The sequence below is a fragment of the Lathyrus oleraceus genome, chromosome 4 (assembly GCF_024323335.1).
Source record: "Lathyrus oleraceus cultivar Zhongwan6 chromosome 4, CAAS_Psat_ZW6_1.0, whole genome shotgun sequence".
In the NCBI taxonomy this organism is placed as follows: Eukaryota; Viridiplantae; Streptophyta; class Magnoliopsida; order Fabales; family Fabaceae; genus Lathyrus; species Lathyrus oleraceus.
This window is the reverse complement of record NC_066582.1, coordinates 63,603,732-63,613,761: the sequence shown is the minus strand read 5'-3', so window position 1 is coordinate 63,613,761 and position 10,030 is coordinate 63,603,732.

The following is a 10,030-nucleotide window of genomic DNA, read 5'->3' as shown; positions in this document are numbered from 1 at the left end:
GATTGAGAGGATCTTCCGAGTGACTGAGTGTGCCGAGAACCAGAAGGTCAGGTTCGGTACGCATATGCTGTCAGAAGAAGCAGATGATTGGTGGGTTGCTACCCGCACTGAGTTGGAATCTGCTGGGAATGCTGAGATCACTTGGGCTGTGTTCAGAGAGAGATTCCTGAGGAAGTATTTTCCAGAGGATGTCAGAGGAAAGAAAGAGATAGAGTTCTTAGAATTGAAGCAGGGCAACCGGTCTGTTACTGAGTATGCTGCTAAGTTCACAGAGCTGTCGAAGTATTACACTCCATATGATGAGGCTACTGGGGAATTTTCAAAATGTGTGAAGTTTGAGAACGGGTTACGTCCCGAGATTAAGCAGGCTATTGGGTATCAACGGATTAGAGTGTTTTCTGATTTGGTTGACTGTTGCAGAATTTTTGAACAGGATACCAAAGCCAGAGCGGAGAGCTATCAGCAGAGGGTTGATAGGAAAGGCAAGAATCAGAATGATCGTGGGAAACCGTATGCAGCTGGCAAAGGTTTCCAGAGACAGAGTGGGATGAAGAGGCCTAGTGGGGGAGACTCCAGTGCCCCTGCTAAGTGTTACAGATGTGGTCAGGCTGGACATCGTTTCCATGAGTGTACCAGTGCTGAGAAGAAGTGTTTCAAGTGTGGCAAAGGTGGTCACTTGGCTGCAGAGTGCCGGTTGAAGACTATGACTTGTTTCAACTGTGGAGAGGTGGGTCATATTAGCCCACAGTGTCCTAAGCCGAAGAAAGAGAACCAGTCGGGAGGCAAGGTCTTCGCTTTATCGGGTTCTGAGACTTTTGCAGATGATCGTTTGATCCGAGGTACGTGTTATATTAATGGCTTTCCTCTTGTAGCTATTATTGACACAGGTGCGACTCATTCCTTTATATCTTTGGATTGTGCTGTGAAACTTAAGTTAGAGATATCTGAGATGCATGGAAGTATGGTGATTGATACTCCTGCGAAGGGTTCAGTGACTACTACTTCAGTTTGTTTAAATTGTCCTTTGAGTATTTTTAGTAGAGACTTTGGGATAGACCTAGTGTGTCTTCCATTAGTGCAGATTGATGTTATTCTAGGTATGAACTGGTTGGTGTTTAACCGAGTTTATATCAACTGTTTTGATAAGACTGTGATTTTTCCTGAGAATGAGGAAGGAAAGAGTTTGTTTCTATCAGCAAGGCAGGTGAATGAGGCAGTAGCAGATGGGGCAGAGTTGTTTATGCTGTTAGCGACTTTGGAGGCTAAAGATAAACTGGTGATTTGCGATCTAGCTGTGGTGTGTGATTTTCCTGATGTGTTTCCGGAAGAAGTGAATGAATTACCGCCAGAACGTGAAGTGGAGTTCTCGATTGATTTGGTACCTGGTACTAGGCCGATGTCGATGGCTCCGTACCGTATGTCTGCTGTTGAGTTAACTGAATTGAAGAGTCAGCTGGAAGATCTGTTGGATAAGAAATTTATTCGTCCGAGTGTGTCACCGTGGGGTGCACCAGTGTTATTGGTTAAGAAGAAAGAAGGTACTATGAGGTTGTGTGTGGACTACAGGCAACTGAATAAAGTGACGATCAAGAATCGGTATCCTTTGCCGAGGATTGATGATTTGATGGATCAGTTAGTTGGTGCGAGTGTGTTCAGCAAAATAGATTTGAGGTCGGGATATCATCAGATACGTGTGAAAACTGAGGATATTCAGAAGACTGCTTTCAGAACAAGGTATGGACATTATGAGTATTCTGTAATGCCTTTTGGTGTGACTAATGCGCCTGGAGTATTTATGGAGTATATGAATAGGATTTTCCATCCGTACCTAGACAAGTTTGTTGTGGTGTTTATTGACGATATTTTGGTGTATTCGAAATCTGAAGAAGAGCATGCTGAACATTTGAGAGTGGTTTTAGGAGTTCTACGAGAAAAGAAGTTATTTGCTAAACTGTCAAAGTGTGAATTTTGGTTAGAAGAGGTTAGTTTTCTTGGTCATGTGATTTCAAGAGGTGGTGTTGCTGTTGATCCTTCTAAGATAGAAGCGGTATCTAAGTGGGAAGCTCCGAAGTCAGTTTCTGAGATAAGGAGTTTTCTTGGACTTGCAGGTTATTATAGGAAATTCATTGAGGGATTTTCTAAGTTGGCATTACCGTTGACGATGTTGACTAGAAAGGGGCAAGCTTTTGTTTGGGACTCAAAATGTGAAGAAGGTTTCCAAGAGTTAAAGAGAAAGTTGACTACTGCTCCTATTCTGATATTACCGAGTCCATCGGAACCATTTGAGGTTTACTGTGATGCTTCATTGTTGGGTTTGGGTGGTGTTTTGATGCAGAATAAGCAGGTTATAGCTTATGCTTCGAGACAACTGAGGGTTCATGAGAGGAACTATCCGACACACGATTTAGAGTTGGCAGCCGTGGTATTTGTTCTGAAGTTATGGAGGCATTACTTGTACGGGTCAAGATTTGAGGTTTTCAGTGACCATAAAAGTTTAAAGTATTTGTTTGATCAGAAAGAGCTGAATATGAGACAGAGGAGATGGTTAGAGTTTCTGAAGGATTATGACTTTGGTTTGAATTACCATCCGGGTAAAGCAAACGTAGTGGCTGATGCATTAAGTCGGAAATCATTGCATATGTCTATGTTAATGGTTAAGGAATTGGATTTAATTGAGCAGTTTAGAGACTTGAGTTTGGTGTGTGAGAGTACTCACAATAGTGTTAAATTGGGAATGTTGAAGTTAACAAGTGGTATTCTGGATGAGATTAGAGAGAGTCAGAAATCCGATGTGCTTTTGGTGGACAAGTTGACTCTAGTGAATCAAGGTCAAGGTGGTGAATTCATAGTGGATGAGAATGGTGTTTTGAAATTTGGTAATCGGGTGTGTATTCCGGATGTTACCGAGCTTAAGAAGAGTATTCTGGAGGAAGGACATCGTAGTGGCCTGAGTATTCATCCTGGGGCTACGAAGATGTATCATGATTTGAAAAAGTTATTTTGGTGGCCGGGAATGAAAAGAGAAATTGTGAGTTTTGTTTATTCTTGTTTGACTTGTCAGAAGTCAAAGATTGAGCATCAGAAGTCGTCTGGGCTAATGCAACCGTTGGCTATTCCAGAGTGGAAGTGGGATAGTATCAGTATGGATTTTGTTTCTGGTTTACCGAGGACAATTAAGAATTTTGAAGCTATTTGGGTGATTGTCGACAGATTGACAAAATCGGCTCATTTCATTCCGATCAGAATGGATTATCCGTTAGAGAGATTAGCTGAGTTGTATATTGAGAAAATTGTAAGTTTGCATGGTATTCCGTCGAGTATTGTTTCGGACAGAGATCCTAGATTTACATCGAAGTTCTGGGAAGGTTTGCAGAGGGCTTTGGGAACTAAGCTGAGATTGAGTTCTGCATATCATCCGCAAACTGATGGTCAGACTGAGAGGACGATTCAGTCCCTAGAGGATCTTTTGAGGGCTTGTGTTTTGGAAAAGGGAGGTGCTTGGGATTGTTACTTACCTTTGATTGAGTTTACCTACAACAATAGTTTTCATTCGAGCATTGGTATGGCACCGTTTGAAGCTTTGTATGGTAGGAGATGTCGGACACCTTTATGTTGGTATGAGTCCGGTGAGAGTGTTGTGGTTGGACCGGAGATTGTTCAACAGACTACGGAAAAGATTAAGATGATTCAGGAGAAGATGAGAAGTGCTCAGAGTCGTCAGAAGAGTTATCACGACAAGAGGAGGAAGTCACTTGAGTTTCAAGAGGGAGATCATGTGTTTCTTCGTGTTACTCCGATAACTGGAGTTGGTCGAGCTTTGAAGTCGAAGAAGTTGACACCTCGATTTATTGGTCCTTATCAGATTTTGGAGAGGATAGGGGAGGTAGCCTATCGTATCGCTTTACCGCCGTCACTTGCGAATTTGCATGAGGTTTTTCATGTGTCTCAGTTGAGGAGGTACATTCATGATCCGTCGCATGTAGTCCAAATAGATGATGTACAGGTGAGAGATAACCTGACTGTTGAAACATCACCTATGAGGATCGAGGATCGAGAGTTGAAGCAGTTGCGGGGTAAAGAGATTGCTTTGGTAAAGGTAGCTTGGGGAGGACCAGCAGGTGGCAATGTGACTTGGGAACTTGAGAGTCAGATGAAGGAGTCTTATCCGGAGTTATTCGCTTGAGGTATGTTTTCGAGGACGAAAACTCTTTTAGTGGGGGAGAGTTGTAACACCCCGATAAAAATAAGATAATTATTTAATTTAAGTTAATATTATATTTATTAATTTAATTAAATAATTTGAATTATTGGAATATTATTATTATTATTATTGGAATAATAATTATTGGAATATACATATAAGTTGGAAATAAGGAAAAAGAGTTCCATTTTGGTAAAAAGAGTTTTCACGTGAAAGCAGAGAAGCGGCTGAAAAGAGGAAAAGGGCAAAGAGGCAGAGCAAGAGGAAGAAGGTTGGAGAAGAGAAGAGCTTGAAGATTAAAGATTCGCCGGATTAACTCAGGTAAGGGGGGTTTATCGTCGTTTAATGGGTATTATGGGTTAACATGTAATGGGTAGTGATAAACCGTTGAATTGACCCTAATTGGGATGTTGGATGCTGAAAAATTGTGATGAATAAACTGTGTTAAGGCCGTAATTGAATCTGTAATTGGATGGGTAGTGATTTTTCGAACGTATAGCTTTTTACGGAATCGGAATCGGAGGTCTGGAAGTCCTCCAACGGCGGAAAATGCGGAGAATTCTGCATTCTGCTTCGTGTTAGCGCAGGAACAGCTTTCTGTCTTGCGTTAACCGGTTAACCCAGGGTGTTAACCGGTTAACACTGTTAGGAATTGTGAAGTATTGCTGTTTTGCTTGCGTTAACCGGTTAACCCAGGGCGTTAACCGGTTAACACTGTTAAGTTTTGCCAGGAAGCGTGTTTTGGTCTGCGTTAACCGGTTAACCCAGGGCGTTAACCGGTTAACACTGTTGAAAAGTGGGAAAATTGGTATTTTAATGTTGTGAACTAGTTGGTGATTGGCCTATATCGGTGTGTCATATAGTAGGGATTAATTCCCGTTGTTTTGAGTAGGATAGGTATTAGTAGAGTGTGCTAATACTGTGACTGAATTATTTGGCATGACATAACATGATTATGTGATAAATATGCTGATGATGTGTGAAAATATGCATAATGTTGTGAATGTATATATTATGTATGTACTTGTGGATGGACTGTTTTATGGCTTAGAGTGTGAGCATAGGTCCATTGTGGATTGTTGTTGATGTTGCATGCTAGGTGATTTGGCATAGCATAATGTGGCCTTTATGGTGGTAGCTAATTCCCATGGTGAGGAATTAGTGATGTTAGTCATTTTGGACTGTTGTTGATGTTTGCATGCTAGGTGATTAGCGTGCATAGCATGGCCCTTGGGGTGGTAGCTAATTCCCATGGTGAGGAATTAGTGATGTGAGTCACTAGGTCTCAAATGAGTGGGACTAGTGAGCTTGGTAGCCGTACCTGGATTTGGTCGGTGAAGTTGAACTATATGTTCACGAATAGTCGGTACCGCATGCATGGAGTCTCATTGCATAATGTATGTATGGCGTATAATATGAATGGATGTATTCCAATATTATGCGTGTGTTTGTGTTGGCATTGAGTATGAGTATGAATTGTGTTGGTATTGAGTATGATATTTGAGTTGATGTGCCGTTACTGAATGTGTAATATGATTAGGGTGATTAATGTGTTATTTACTTAGCATTACATGATATTTTATAATGCTTATTATATCGATTGAGGAACTCACCCTTACAACTATTTTTCAGGTAACGAGCAGTGATTGAGTAGAAGCTAGTGCTTGGAGTCTAGTGTAGTCTCCTTAGTGGGTCATGCTCTGATAGATGTAACATCGGGACGGGATGTTTTCAATTGTTGAATAATTTAACATGTAATGTGTTACATGTTTTGCATGATTGATTTGATTTCTATCCGCTGCGTATTGTGCAAATGCTTTATGTTTGGAATTAATAAAAGAGCATGACAGTTATTTGGTGAATGGTGTGAAATGATTGTGTGACACCCTTAAATTGCATAATTACTCTGATTGATATATTGCTATTTTAATTAAATATTTGGGGTATTTTAGAAGGGTGTTACACTATGCATATGATGCAAAATAAAAATGAAATCAATTCTATGGAAATTTAAATATGCCCGGACAAAATTGGGGTATGACAAATGGCATGAACAAATCTTGTTCCAACAGAATCCAATTGTAATTCCTACCACTATTCTTACTTTGATACTTCTCACTTACCATTATCACTAACTTTAACGTCAAAATGATGGCATGTACCCCCCCTCCCCCACTGTTGTACCGAAGAAAAAAACACCCAAATCTTCATCAAAATTTATGACCTACCTAATTAAATTCTAACTCTACCAAAATGTATAATTTTTTGAATAAAATTCCAAAAATGTATATATTGATCACACTGAAAATGAGCATATTAAGTATTTCGTATCTTTCAATTGCAACATGATGTCCTTATATACTATTAAAATAACATTTTTTTTGTTGGCTTAATACCCCTTTCTTTCACTCGGTGTTCATTTTGGTCTCATAATTTTTAAAACGACCATTTGAATCCCTTTATTATTCAAATTATGTCATGTTTATCCTTTCTGTCAGAGCTGTTAGTCAAAGTCAAATTACATGTCCACATGGGGATGATGTGGAAAGTAATGTAGGTTTATATTAGTAAAAGGCTTGTTGAGTCTGAATTCCTCCATGTTTCACATGGAAAACCTAAAATTAAAACCTCTTGAATACATTTTAAAAGAAAACAAATTGAAGAAGTGAAGAACACGGAGAAGACGAAAAGAATCATGAAAGGGAAGTGAAGAAGAAGGATTTCCAGAACAAAAAAGACAACCATTTGATAATAACACAACTTTCTGATTCTTCTTGAGGTAAGTCTCAAATTTTAAGCCCCTTTCTTGTTTAGGATTTGTTGGGTTTTTCCGCTCTTTTATGTGTATGTTTCATTTCTGGAAGTTAGAAACAAAACATCTTTATGGTTTAACATAATGTGTGGTTTTAGTTTTTTTTCCATCCTTTTTCTCCCCCTTTCTAATTTAGGGTTTGTTTTAAATAAGTAAAAAAATGGAAGAAGTTATTCATGTATTTATTCATCATGGAGGGAAATTTTAGATGATGGACTATCTAAGTATGAAGGTATCGTTTCAGAGCTAAAATATGATGTTCATAAGTGGAGTTATTTCGAGTTGGTAGGTATAGTAAATGAACATAGATATCATAAATATGTATTATATGATACAGGGACCTGACATTTGGGATGCGTATTTTGGCTGATGACAAAGGTTTCTAAGATATTGTAGACGTGTGTAAGGTTCACTTGAGTGTTGATGTTTATGTACAACATCCAATGCCTTGGCCTAAGTTTTATGATGGTCCTACAGAGGAAGAAGATATAAACCCTGAGAATATTGTATTTATATTAATTTCATGATAGTCTTATATTTCATCTTAATTTCATGATAATCTTGTATTTCAGGGTCTATTACCTACTATGGATGAGCTTCTACCGAGTGTCGAGCAACAATTTTTTGTGTGTCACCTGTACAATAACTTTTGGATGAAGTACACACGAAAGCAGTCGAAGTAAATTATTTGGAAGGCAACAAAATCAACTTACTCACAGGCTTGGGAAAGGGAAATGAGAGAAATGAAAGTTGTCAATGAGGAAGTTTTTAAGGATATGATGAAGACTCCACCTTGGTTTTGGAGTAATCTATTGTTGAGGACAAATAAAATGTGACTTATTACTTAACAACATGTCATAATAATTTAACAATATGATTATCTAAGTAATGGCTAAGCCCATTATTACTATGTTAGAAGAAATTGTGGAACTATGTGCTTGTAATTTAATCAAGAAATGATACAAGCTCATGGGTAGCAAGATTCAAGAAGCAACTGCTTAGCCTTTGATGATGACATGATTTTAATGATGACAACATCTAGAGTAGAAACGTTTGAAATGGTTTTGAAGATGAAGGAAAACAACTACTAGAGTTAGATCAAGCAATCAAAGATGCACAAGATGGTTGATCAAGATCAAGTTATCCTTTCGAATCAAGCTAAAGACTCATGTTTAAAGTCAACACTTTAGTCCAATGACTCTCAAGTGAAGACTTAGGTTTTATAATAATTTGTGATATTAAACATCTCAGATGATGGTGACTAATACACACACACACACACACACACGCACACACACACACACACACACACACACACCACACACACACACCACACACACACACACACACACACACACACCACACACACACACACACACATATATATATATATATATATATATATATATATATATCAAGCCTCTTCGAGTAGACTTAATACTCTTACGTGAAGTGATGTCACAGATAATGCCAAGACTTGAAGCTTTGGAGTGTGAAAGAGGGGAAGTGTGAAAAATCGTATGATTGTGTTCGTCTGAGTAATCAGTGTATTGTAAATACAGGAGGGAGTTTTTTTAAGTATTTTGGATAAATCATACACAGACTTAAAATATAGATATACCTTTTACTTTTTGATTAAAATGACCAGGAAATATTTTTGGAGCCTAGCCAGTTGATTAGGGAACTGTCTGATTGATTAGGACAATTTTTTTTAACTATCTAATCAATTAGGTTAAGCCTAATCGAGTCCATAATCGATTATGATAGTATTTTGATGATTGATAACGACTCTCTATTTAAATCTTCTAATTTGGACAGCAATAATCGATTATTGCAAGTGTCTAATTGATTAGCTAATCGATTATGACAACTAAAAGGCCAGTAAATTATTTCTATATTTACACCATCTCTTGACATATAAATAGAGATTCTCTCCACCATTTCAATTACATCCAAAAATGTGAGAAACGTCTCACTTCACATATCTCTCAATCTCTCTAAATCATTTTGATTTTTCTCACATATTTTAGTCATAATGCTTTGAAAGCGTTCTTGAGTTTTAGTGAGAAATTTGTTAAGGGTAAGGGCTTAATTGTAAATTTATCAAGAGTAGTTTTTCTCTTGAGTAAATCATTCTTACTTTAGGAAGTGATCATTTTGGTTTAGAGTTAAACCGTTGTTAAAGCTCTTGGTTTTATTTTGGGGATTAGAATAAGTCTTTGGTTCGTGAACTCCACAATTGAAGAAAAATTCTCCTTTTGGGTTCGTCAAGAATAACCAATGAAAATTCTTCACGACTGTTCTTGAACTCATCCTGGTTGAAATCTTTATCAGTTCGAGATCAGTCTGGTATAAAATATTATTTAATTTATAAGTTCAGTCTGTGTAAGAGGTAAATAGGTTTGAGATCAACCCGGTACATGGTCAACCCGTGTAAAACTCTGGTTCAATTCAGATGATATCCAACTCAAAACTTTATCTTGGATCAATATCATCATGTGCAAAATATATGTTTATCGTAGGGACTAACTGCTCAAAGCTACCTTTGCTTGTTGTTTGGTTTGAAAACTAACCTCTTCTAGGCTTAATTCATTGTTTGGTTAGAAATTAGTCTGAAATTTCATTTCCTTGTATAAGGGGGGGAGGGGGGGTGGTGCATAGGCTTAACCTTCTAAAAGCTCTCAAGCATTATTGGATACTCTCAAGATCAATTCATGGGGAGATAAGTAAGTCAATTCAAGATCGAACCTCTATAAATTTCTGGTGTTATCTCTCTTCCCTTAACTCTTTTACTTTCCACTTAATTTATTTACTTCACATTCCCGCTGCATGTTTAAGCGTTTTTAAGAAAATATTTTCAAAATCTTATTTCGAAAGTAATTTTGTTTTAAATCAACAATTTTCAAACCTTTACAATTCACCCCTTCCTTCTTATATATGGAGTCACATGTCCAACAATGATTAGAACATACATTATAGAGAGGTGGGCAACTAATAGGATGAGATTTCTAAACAAT